Genomic DNA, 13,172 nt, shown 5'->3' with positions numbered 1-13,172 from the left:
CTCTTTCTCCCAGGTTCATATCAGTCTGAATTGCACACTCCATGTGGTTTAGAATGAATCTTATTTCGGATGACAGGGCAGGGTAAAGTAACCATACTCCTCTAGCTGACTACATTCCACTTGATTATGAAGCAATCTGTCCGATCTAAATTCTAAATCAACAAGGTCATTTTTCCTCCTAGTGTCAAATTTTCCCCATGTTCTATTCTCACGTGAAATTTATAAACATCGACATTTCATGTTCTAGGAGAGCAAAGTGTATTCATTTCTGTGTTCATGTTGACTTTAGCATGTACTTCAGAACACTGTCTTTAAGTTGAAGCAGAGCATTACCATAGAAATACAGGAATTGAAAAACCACCATGCACAGCCATAAGCCAAGAGCTTCTACGTTGTACTGGACACTCCACCCCTAACAAAAGCAAGTAGTAGATTTCTGATAGGAATTTGTGCCATCCTGCACTTAGGCCAAGTAAGTAGACATTTTTTACATTTTTTTCCCCCAGAAACTCATTGCTTCTACTTATAGCCTAGACATGTTTCAGTTTGATATGGCAAAATAAGGAATTACTTAAGTCACAGAAAATTACTTCAGAGACTTGGTACAAATATAAGTGACCCAGTACCAATTATTGAAATGCTTTTTAAATGATGCTTATTCATTCATTCATTCGTTCACTCTTATTTCTTGAGTCTTGGTCATGGATTTTTTTTTTTTTTTCAACACTGAACTATCTGTATCCCTGTCAGGTCTCATTGAGACCACAGGGCAGCTACTGAGCATCTTCTTAAACATTGTTTTTCTCATGACATTTTCCTACTCCAAAAGTAGTGCCCCTTAAATGCAGGAAAGTTTCATCCTGGCATTCCGCCGTCACCTGCTCCATTCTTCACTAACTGCTCTCTAGGCTTAATGCACAGCTGTTGCCCTAGGATGTCCTTTCAGCATCATCCTGGGAGTACTTTTCACCTTTTTCCTATCTGGCATCCCCTGATTCCTAAATGCTGTATATTTTGCTTTTTTTATTTTATTCTCTCACTTGCCAGAAGCACATCTTCTAGTAGCTTCTAAACAAAGGCTGTAGAACGCATTAAGTTTCTAGGCCCTACTTGTCTGAAAAATGTCTTTGTTATTTCCTCACATTGAATTGACAGTTTGGCTGGGTTAAGAATTATAGATTTTTCCTAAGAATTTTGAAGAAATTGCTTCAGATTCTAGTTTCTAGTATTATTGTAGCAAAGTTCAATGCCAATCTGATTTCTGATCCTTCATATATGACCTATTTTTTTTTTTTTTCATTCTGGAAATACGTAGAGTCTTCTCTTTATCCCCAGTGCTGATATGTAAATATTGTAGAAGATATTTAGAGGGCCATTTTGGTCTGGAAACTCTTATGCGTATACATTTTGGAAATTTTCTTATATATTTTTTATTTCCTCTCCATTTTTTCTGCCCTCTCTTTTTGAAACTTGTATTGTTGTGATGTTAAAACTCCCAAACTGATGTTCTCATTTTCTTTTCTTTTCTTGCCTATTTTTTTGTTGTCCTTTCTGTAGATCTCTTCACCTTTGTCTTCCAAATCTTCTGCTGAGTAGTTGTTTCTGCTATCATATTTTTAATTCCCAAGACTTCTTTCTCATTCTCTAAAATTTTTATGGCTCCCTGTTCTGATGTATCTCATTACAGATATTAATCATTGGGTTTTTGGGGAGGTGGGAGGGGGCCTATTGTCATTTTTTGTTTTGTTTTGTTTTTCGCTTGTTCCCTGCATTGTCTCTATTACTTAAAGTTCCTATTGTTCTGTGTGCTTACTTGGACTAAATTTCATGCTCAAGGCTTTCCATAAGGGTCTCCTGACCTTTGGCACCAACAAATTGATTGGAAACTATATACGTGGGTGGGATTTGTTGACTGGTAGGCTTCATCCTAGTATTGGGCAGGGACCCCAAATGCCAGTATCTGCAAGTCTTGGGTTAATCAGTTTCTCCAGAAAGAAAGGCATTCAGCCGTCTTCCTTGGGGCAGGGAGCTGGAGGCAGTATCTGTTTGGCAGACAGCATTTAGCGTCTGAGTAGGGGAAGGAGGCTGACTTTCATCATTTAGCATATAGATACTTTTATTTAATTCCTTACCCCCATTTTCAGCCTCTTTTCTTACCTCTTTATTCTGTTACGCCTGGTGTTTCTGGGTCTAAAACTGTTCTGCCTCTCCATCTCCATGAAGTCAGCCTCCTGTCTCCTAGAGTGGTGGAGAAGGAGTGGTTGACCAACTACACGGAATGGGGGAAAGGAGCGAGCTGCCCTACACACTTTCAGCCAGCCCTCTTGTATTCAGCCCCATCCCTCTCCTCCACCCTCAAAGGAATCTGGTGACCAGGGTTTCTGCTGCTCATATCAGTGTTCTTGTTTGCTTCACCTTCTGTAGGTGCTTGGGTTTCTTCTTTCCTCTCCTGCTAAGTCAGTGACAATTCATCCATTCACTTTTTTTTTTTTGTGGTAAAACATATATAACATAAGGGTTGCCATTTAGACATTATTAAACATGCAATTGGGTGGAACTAATTACATTGTCAATGGTGTATAACCACCAACTCTATCTATTTCCAAAACTTTTTCATCATCCTGAACATAAACTCTGTACCCAGTAAGCAATAACTTCTCTGGGTCGAGCCCGTGGCGCACTCGGGAGAGTGCGGCACTGGGAGCGCAATAGTGCTCCCGCCGCGGGTTCGGATCCTATATAGGGATGGCCGGTGCGCTCATGCGGTGCGGCCAGTCTGAAAAAAAAAAAGAGGACAAAAAAAATAAATAAAGTACCAAATTTTCATTTAAAAAATAAATAAATAAATAAAATAACTTCTCATTACTCCTTCCCCCTAGTTTCTGGTAACCCCCAATCTACTTCTGTCTCTGAACTTCACTTTTAATTCCAACAAACTTATGGTTTCTCATTTCTTTATTCTCATTTTTTCAGGACTTAAGTAAAGAACAAAAATAAACACATGCATTCAGTCCACTATATTTAAGTAGATATCAATTTATGACTTCAGGACTTGTTTTTAATGAAGATTCTTTCTAGCCAAAGAAAGCAATATAGGACAGAGACAGCATCTCCACCACTCCCAAGCTAGGTGTCCTTGGATAAGCTACTCAGTGCCCTTATGGCTCAGTTTCCTCTTCAGGAAAAGGGAATTATGACAGTACCTACTTAACAAGATTGTGATCACATGAACTAATGTGCTAGCACAGAGCATGTCACTGGACAAACACTCAATTGATATTACCTGTCATTGTTTTTGTTATTATTAAGAGAATGTTAACAGTGAATCATTTGTTAATTGACTACACATCTAAAAAAGTTTCTGAAATAAGCAATTTGCAAAACTTATTAAAAAACTATAGGAGAATTCTTCCTATGTTATGTTTATTTATTTTTTTTCCTCTACCTTAAAAAAGTGGAGAGGAAAAAAAATATTAACAGAAGATCACTGACCAGTTAGGAAAAATTCTTGTTTTCTTCCTATGTTATGTTTATTTATTTTTTTTCCTCTACCTTAAAAAAGTGGAGAGGAAAAAAATATTAACAGAAGATCACTGACCAGTTAGGAAAAATTCTTGTTTTCATTCATATCACCCTAGAGTTCCTGGAAATTACACATGTGAACTCTAGTAGGCTGAATATCAGACACGGGAGAAGTGCTGACATCAGGCTACAAACGGTGAGCTACACGAGGTTGATAGACAACTGGTTCTTTTGTGCAAGTTTAGATACGAAGTCATGCAGAAAACACCGTTAACAGACCACTAGACAGAGCATTTTGTGGGACATGTTACACACTGATGGCTAAAGGCTGAAAATTAATACTTACTTGTCACACTTTCTGCTTTGAAATGCTGGAGCCCTCTGAGCATTTTGTTTGAACATCCAGCTGAGCTGTCATTAGGGAGGTGTTTCTAAATTCAGCACATCTCATCCTGTGATGAAGGACTGTGCAAAGTAAAGTAAACCTGGAAGTTCCATCCAAGCTTCTGGCATCAGAGAAATCCCTATTCCACAATATCATGTGTGCAGTTTCCAAAGCACTCCTGACATTTTCCTTGTCAATTCTCTTAAAGTTCCCACTTTCCTTTTTCCCTTCCTATTACCAGGTAATGGGAATTATACATTTTAGAATATTATGCATAGTATATTGTACATATACATGTATAATAAATACAATTGATTGACTTAGAGTCAGGACTAACTAGGAAATAACTTAAAAAACAAATCTAGAGATGATGTAGGCAAAGCTTGAATCATTATATACAGAAGAAATTTAATATGTATTGTTTGGGATAAGCATAGAACAATCTGAATTGACAGTGGAGAAGTCCAGTAGCCTTTTCTTGGAGAAGCCAATCACTCCTCCACTCTTGTTTGTTTCTAGGACAGAGAACATCACTGGAAGGTCAGAAGTGCAGGAAATATTAAAAAAGTAAAGACAGACACAAAGTTCTTTAAGGCCAGGGAACATGACCAGAAAATTCAGAAAATCACAGGGTGCTTAAGAATGGTTCCAAAATTTAAAATGACCTCAAAGTGCAATTTTTTCTTTTCTAATATTAAAGTGATTCCATTCTTACTCAAGCTGAGACTATACAAAGGCAAGTCAAAGTGTTTAACTGATTTAAAAATGATTTATCAGAATGTGTAAATATATATGATTTATTTTTATACAATCTAATAGTGTATTCTTCACAGCTCACTATTTGCTCCATTTAAATAAACTATTTCAGAAAAATGTTCTAACTAGAACATTATCATGTAACTAGGAACTCCATTTCAATGGTGGAATAGGTCGGAAAATTTATGGAAATGTTCCTCATTCTCAGAAAGAGAAATTTGATATTGGACACATAACACATATAAACTAGAAACTTGTGATTAAAACAAAGTTTAGGAACTCATATAAACATAATTCTTGGTGTATTCTTAATTTAACTCTTAAATACAAAATATTTTTATTCCTAATCCTGAAATTCTGTGAATTTACTGCTTATGAATGACTCCTCTATGTTTTCTCTTCCTTTCAAGTAGATAACTGCTGAATATTAGCTGGTTTTTATTAACCATTTGTCTAATCCAGTTTAAAAAAAAATTTTTTTTTTCCTTTTTTGTCTTTTTTACTGACCGGTAACGGGATCGCAACCCTCGGTGTCGCACCCGTACCGGGGACCGGCAACGGGATCGCAACCCTCGGTGTCGAGTCCGCACTGCGCTCAGTCAGCGAGCGGGAACTGGTCTCCACATGGGATCCGAACCCTCGGCGGGAGCGCTGCCGCACTCTCAAGCGGCGCACTCTCCAGTGCGCCACCGGGCCAGCCCTTTAAAAAATTTTTGATGTGTCAAAAAATATGACCAACACAATAAATACAATTTGATCATAATTTTTAATTTAAAAATATTAGTGTGCTTTAAATGTTAGCAATTAAAGAAAAGTAGAATGTTTTAAACAGTAATGTTGTTGTTACCAAAATCTCAAACCCCAGTTTCCTGAGAGAGCAGTTTTACATTTAGAAAATCATGAGCTCTGGAAACATTTTTCAAAAGCGTACTTAGGATTTGAATTCAAATCTTAATTAGTAAGATTGATGTTAACTATAGCAATTCATTTATTTCTTTTTAAAAAATAGTGTTTTAAGGTTAAATATTACAGTCATATTAAGTCCTGGAGTTTGATTTCTCTTTTAGCTTAGAAAGTTCAGTAGGTGGAGAACACCAAGTGTACATCCTGCTTACACTAAGCTAATCAGTAGCTTGACAGTTTGAGTCAAACAGCCACAAGGAGTGTCTTGGCCATAATCTGTGTGTCTCCTCCATTGCTTTTGTTTTAAAAGGTTGGGAGTGCGGCGCAGCGGAGGGATGGTGGATCTTAAGATTGTACATAGTTGCCCAGTTTCTTTTTTCCAGCTTGAACATATTTCTGGCTTGAGCTTTCAGTTCAAGGGAGCCTTTTTCTCATATTATTTCATCTCTGTGTTCCTGTCTTTAATCTTCATTAGCTTTTACTATGGGTAAGCTACTGTAAAGGATTTTAAAAATCTGCCTCAAGAAGTGCAATATCCTATAAAAAATGAACTTTCCAGAAAACCGACTAACAGTGTTAGAAACTATTATAACTAATACTATTTTTTTAATTTAATATTTAGATAAAAAATTATTTCCTCAACATACAGAAGAAAACATCACAAATTGAATTTAAAGTCAATTGATAAAGAACCAATTTAATACTCAAAGATTAACATTCTTAACGCAAAAAGAACTCTTAAAAACAAATTAGAAAAATCTTAACAGAAATTTGGTGAAGAGCATAAGCAGACAAGTCAAACACCCAAAAGAAAAACGTATGGCTAATAAAATACATTCTAAGATGTTCTTGCGGGCGACGGCAGTGGCCCTTGGCCCGTCTCAGGACCTGGGCGTGCTCCATTGCTTGCCTGGATGGAGTAGTAGTATACCCAAAAGAAAAACGTATGGCTAATAAAATACATTCTAAGATGTTCTTGCGGGCGACGGCAGCGGCCCTTGGCCCGTCTCAGGACCTGGGCGTGCTCCATTGCTTGCCTGGATGGAGTAGTAGTATGTAAACAACACTATTCCTTTAAGTACCAAAATTAAAAAGAAGAGAGAAGAGGAGAAGAGGAGAGAAGAGGAAGGGGAAGAGGGGGAGTAATAGTAAGTAGCGGTGTAATAACAATGGAAATGTTCTGAAATGTCTACCTTTCTACATAGTAACTCAAACTTTTCTGGAGACTTGGAGTCATTTTTATGAACATTAAGGACTGAGCCTGTTATCCATGGAAGAGCTCTTGCAGCGTAATATTTAAATCTGTTTGCCCTTAAACAATATTCACTCTTACACAGTCAGCACAGCCACTGAGTTCGAAAGATGGGTCAAAGCATCTTTTGATAACAAAAGTTAGTAGTTTTCTCATTAACAGGCAAACTGTCCATTCCACAGCTACCAGCACTCCCGTCCCTTCCCTCAGTGCTCTTGCTCCCTAGCCCTCTACTTCTGGGTCCCATCCCTCACCCCAGACAGTATTTCCACCCAGCAGGAAAGAGGGTATTTAGAATAGGTCATTCACTTTCCTGTGAGAATAACCATAAGAAAAGAAGACCTCACTCTTACTCATATTAACCGCCTATTGTAATATAATTAAAATACATTATTATGCTAACCAAGTCTGTCTCTTGTATTCATCTAACCATTGCTTTTCTATTATGTTGTGACCTGAGGCAGAGTGCCAGAAAGAGGTGGGGGGTGGCAAAAATCCATTCATACTTTAAAACTCCTTTTGTCTGATTTTAAAAGCTTTTCTATCCCCTCCTTCCATTGAATACTGTTGTTTCTGCGTGCTTCTAGGAGAATGCCTCACTGTATACACAATCAGCTGTCATGTTGGTGAAAACTCCCTCACAGGCTTTTTTTTTTTTTTTTGGCTGGGAGCACTAAATTTCAGCTTTGGGTCTTAATCCCTAATGGTTGCTGGAAGTGTCTCCTCTGGAAAAGTGGGGATTAACTGCATCAAATTTGACTATGACTCTCTCTTTCCCTGTTCCTCTACTTCCCACATTTGCAAATTACTTTTATTTCCACTCTGGGAAAAGTATTACTCCCCCTAATAGGTGGGCATTTGACTAATGATCCCACAGGTTAACCCAGACATCACCAAAAGGAAACAGCAGAAAGAGACCCAGAAACTCTCCAATGATGTGGTATCAGTGGAATGAGCTCTGCTATGGAAAGTCTGCCTCTGACCACATCTTTCATTTGACTCTATTCATTGCCTCAATTTTGCTTTTATTTTTCCTTCCTCAGAAATGCTTTCATTTTGTGAGTACAAAATGTTTGCATTAATAATTAGTACATCTTAATTCTGTAATGTATACATACTGAGGCAGAACACACACACACACAGAATATATATGTGCTGGCATCCTAGGCTTGGTTCAGTAGCTCAGAAATGTGAGAGTGTGTTTGGAGTCCCTTGGCTTTTCCTTCATGGTTGTGAGATGGCTGCAGCCACTCAAACACCAAGTCCTGACACCAGTCTCCAGAGCAGGAAGGATGGGGCAAAGGCAATAAGTTTTGTGAGGCTCTGTTTATATTATTCTGAAGAAAATCCTTTTCTGGCAGACTTCCCCAAGTGTCATTGACCACAACTGTGTCTCAGGTCAATGCTTAGTTCCAAGAAAGGCTGGGAAAGTGAGTATCTGGCAAAGGGGAATGGAATCACTGCCACCAGCAGGGACCAGTCAGAATTCATTCCTGGACTTGCAGAAAGCCCTATATGCAAAGGATCCCTGTCCATTTTTTAAAAAACCCTGGATTCTACTTGGGTGGAGCAGGATGGGTGTGAGAGAGCTAACAAACCAGTGCGACAGCATCTGCCACAACACATCTAAAACCATTCACAAATATTGGCCCTCAAATTCGTGCTTCCAATTACTAGTAATCTCAGTGTCAAAAATGTGCTGACAAGTGTGACAAAGAGACAGGGAGAGAAAGCAGACCATTAGAAATGGGGGGGGCAGTGGTTATTAACATGAAGTGTAAAAGTTTCAAAGATCGGAAACAAGAAGCTTCATGTGATTGTGCACCGATGTGCTGACAAGTGTGACAAAGAGACAGGGAGAGAAAGCAGACCATTAGAAATGGGGGGGGGCAGTGGTTATTAACATGAAGTGTAAAAGTTTCAAAGATCGGAAACAAGAAGCTTCATGTGATTGTGCACCATGGAGTAAAGAGGATTTGTACATGTGTGTTCTTCTAAAACCTCATGCTTTCAAAAGGCAGTTTTAGGTACCTGTTGGAGCACAGTTGGAATATGCAAACTGATGACCATATTTGCTATATAAGATTCTATGCATGTGAAATAGAATGCCAGTTTCTGTTCCCTTCTCTTTTAAACACCCAGATTTAATCTCACCTGCAAAATGAATAGGGCTAAAACATTGGGCATGCTTCCTAATAGTCCTCAAAAGAATGGAATGGAGCCTAATGAACAAATGCCCAAATCTAACAGATTCTTGCTGTAACACTGGGGCCTGCTTTTTTTTTTTTTTAAGTAAAATTATATGTAAGTAACAATATTTTTGAGTGCCAGATGGAGAAGACGTGAAGAGTATGAAACTAAAGAAAAGACACTTCCAAGAACAAGGCACATTAGAAGAAAATTGTTGGCTATGTTAGTAATGAAGAGTTTGGAAAAGATTTCCTCTATATACAGCATGTTTATCTTGCTTAATGGATCACACGAATGGCACATGCTAGTTTTTTTTCCTAAGACAATTTTCTTTGTTAACAAGGTGCTTTGCAGTAAAACAAAAACACGCTAATTTGCTTTCTTCCCTGACCTTCTTTTCTGCAATCCTTAGTGAAATTCTGCTTGTTTCTGCAAAGGAGTGGCAATTTTGTCAATGCCTCAATATATGCTTAGCTGTACAAAGAACCTATCTGGTAGAATTCTTTGTTCCCTGTATCTGTGATGACTCTGTTAGTCATAAACAGACAAAGACTAAGTAAGAGAAAGAAGGAAGAATTCAGCCCATACCTCTAACCCTTCAAAAGAGCATAGCTTATTGGTAGTTTAGTAGTCTTGCTTCAAAGACCAAGGGCGAGATGACTTTCTGAGATGCTGTGGTGGTGGTTTCAGGATGAAAAAAACATGCCTGGCATGCTGACCAGAGACAGCAGCAGCTGTGTGGCTCATCTGTTTCCCAACACATTTCCTAACTATGAAAACTGCTTGAAGGAGTATCGTCCATGAATTCCAAGTATGGAAGGAATCTGACCACTCTTTTTCATTTTAAAACCACATTTCTTTTGTCCTATACTTTCAAGGCCATTTTACTTTGCATTTTTCATTGATTTGTGGCCAGAAACTGATTTCAAAAAGGAGAACTTAAAATTTGTCATTAGTCAAGGTTTGGAATCAATTATGCTTCAAGAGCATTTTCTAGAACTAAGATCTCATTCTCAGAAGACACCCACTTAGAACAATGACTTGATCATGGGGGAATGGGGAATAACTCAAGAATGTAGGGTGACTGAGGCAGCATCTATAGAAGACAGAGCACACACACAGGAGACTTGTATGTAGCAAGGGTCATGAACGGTCCACAATGCTTGATCGTTTTTCTTTTGTTTGTTTAATATGTCTTCTCTCTACTTTACCTTTCCTACCGCCACCACCCTGCTCTAGGCCTGGACATCTCATTTCCAAGTGTGCCAACAACATCCAAACTGATCTTTCTGCTTCCAGTCTCTCCGCACATTAATCCTTCTTAAACTCAAGTATTCGCTTCTATCCCAACTAATAGCAAATCAGTTCCTATAGCTTTCATTATTTTACTTTTGTATTTTTCATATTATTACCTTGCATATTGCAAGTTACAAATGGCAACATTAATAAGTATAATATCTATTGAACAAATAGCTCAAATTATAAAACTTTCTTAGCAAGAAAAGTAGAAGACTTTCGAGCATAAAGCTCAGGCAGAGAAAATGGCCCATTTTGGTGATAATTAATACAGAAGCTGTGGGCCTCTCCATCACACACATCTTAAAGTCATCACCAGAAACAAGCCACTGCCTGAGATAAGTGTACCCACCGACTGTGTGAATTTTTATTTCAGATCTACTTTACTACTGTTCTCTTTAGAATTCTTCCCTGTCCTTTTGTTTCACAGACTTGTAGCATTTATTTATGCCATGTCTTCCCTGATTTAGAAGAGATCATTGTTTCAGCTTCAAACAAGTCCTGATTGGTAGGTTGCATGGGGGTGCTTTTATAAACAACAGGCAGCATGATAATTTGTTGATTCCTCGTAATTACCATGTCAGTAGGAACCTGCAAAAAAACCGATGCTTGCTATTTTCAATAGACCATTGAGCTTACTGTATAAAAACTATTTGTTCTTGTAAATTTTGTAATGCTACTTGGGACATAAGTCAGTAATCATCAGATGGACTCATCTTAAGGGATGTTTTGAAAGAGGAATCCTAACAGGAGAAGAATAGTGACAAGATTCTCTGTAATTCAGTGGAACTGGGAACGGTGGGAAAGGGGAAGGAGGAGGGGCGGTTAGGAAGAAATTGGTAAAGGGCCACAAAAAACGGTTTACATTGTGTAATGATAAAACAAAAAGAATGAAAAATAAAATAATTTTAAAATGTTTTTAAAAAAAGATTATAATTTGCACTTGGTAATTCTCAGAGTACTACACGCCGCCGCGCTTCCCAAGCGGCGCACTATCCAGTGCGCCACCGGGCCGGCCCCAATTTTAAAATGTTTTTAAAAAAAGATTATAATTTGCACTTGGTAATTCTCAGAGTACTACATTTTCCTCCTGTGAATGGACTTTTTAAGAAAGTTAATCTGCTTGATCTCATCAGTCTAATCTGAAATTTTGATTCTTTGAAAAGAACTTCATAGTTTTAAATTGTGGATATAATATTCCCCAAATATTTTAAAAAATACACTAACTATATATGCCCATACTTGAATTAATTATGACTTCTATCACCCAAAAAAATTATCATGCTGTGATATTTTTTTTTCTTAGCTGGAATTGACAGATAGATATTAAGTTTCTTTGTCAAAATACACTAACTATATATGCCCATACTTGAATTAATTATGACTTCTATCACCCAAAAAAATCATCATGCTGTGATATTTTTTTTTCTTAGCTGGAATTGACAGATAGATATTAAGTTTCTTTGTCCACCTAGCAGGTGCTTTGAGGATAATTGAGCATGAGACTACCGGAAAAGAACATAAAAAAGCTGGTGGTATGGAAAGTTCTTATGAAAGATGGAAAATGTTAATTTAAGAGTTCAGGAGTTTAAGCCAAAAGAGCTAGTCAAGTTATATACCAAAAAAAAACCTCTCCAGGACTCCCCCAACTGTACTTCTCTTTGAATAGCTTTTCTGCTGCCAGTTATATAAAATTGATATAATCCTCCCATTCCAGCAACTCATGAACTAAGTGCAGGATACGATAGAAACTGCAAATGAGTTTAAGAAAACAGGCTGAATGTTATTAAAATCTTTTTTAAATGTTTTGTGACATCTGTTTTCCATTTTGCTATGCTGTTTAATTAACTTCAGTCTTACAGAATTGCAGAAATCTTATTTGCTCAAAATAGTATCTTGAAGGAAGTGACCTTTATTTAATAGAAAATAATGTTAAGTGTAATATGGGCTTGATTAAGTTCATCCCAAGTTTTACATTTTTCCCACTGGCTTTATGATCTATTCCTATGTACAGCTCATCTTCGTACGACCAAATCAAACTCTGGCTGGTGGATAGCTCTGATCCAATTGGTGCTGCTGTCGTTTTTGCTGACACCAAAAATGGAAGAAATTATAAAAAGAATAGTTACAGATCAAAAAACTTCTTTTTGTCTTCATCTCTATAATATGAGATCACTGACTCCCGAGTTGGTGAGGATATCCAACTTCTGTCCTTACTTATATGCGTTTTGTGTGTGTGTGATCTTTTCAATAAGAATGATTGTCTTAGAGAGAGAGAGAGAGAGAGAAGGGGGAAAAAAGAGCAATTTAGCCTGCAACACCTAGAGCGCGAGTGTCTCTTCTGATGAGGTTCAGGGGTCCTAGAAAGCTCATATTGGACACATCTTGGAGGCAAGCAGAAACACTGTGGAGAGGTGGAAGAGTGAAGGGAACTGGACTTCACTGCCAGCTGACTTTATTTTACCATTTACCAGAGCACACAAAAACTCAGTGCCCCGAGACCAGGACACAAAGGGAAATGGCTGCATTTCAGCACGTCCTGGCTTCACCAGAGAAAGCCTACTGGGTTTCTGTCTTTTCAAAGGGACAAAAGCTGGCAGAGCAGCTGTCTGTGCTCTTACTGCCCAGCAGCTGAACGTGCTTCGCTATTCTAAGTGGTTTCTGAGGAAGGTGTATGGGTTGTGCTAGACCGGATTTTTCTGCCCAGAAGAATTCATGTGTTTTAATATGGAGATCACGGCTTCTCTACTCCAGCCTGGCAAGGGTTGCTCATTACTCCCCCCCCCCCCCCCCCCCCCCCCCCCCCCCCCCCCCCCCCCCCCCCCCCCCCCCCCCCCCCCCCCCCCCCCCCCCCCCCCCCCCCCCCCC

Source organism: Galeopterus variegatus, unplaced genomic scaffold (assembly GCF_000696425.1).
Source record: "Galeopterus variegatus unplaced genomic scaffold, G_variegatus-3.0.2 Scaffold1962, whole genome shotgun sequence".
Classification (NCBI taxonomy): domain Eukaryota; kingdom Metazoa; phylum Chordata; class Mammalia; order Dermoptera; family Cynocephalidae; genus Galeopterus; species Galeopterus variegatus.
The sequence above is the reverse complement of the archived record's forward strand: the minus strand, read 5'-3'. Positions refer to the sequence as shown.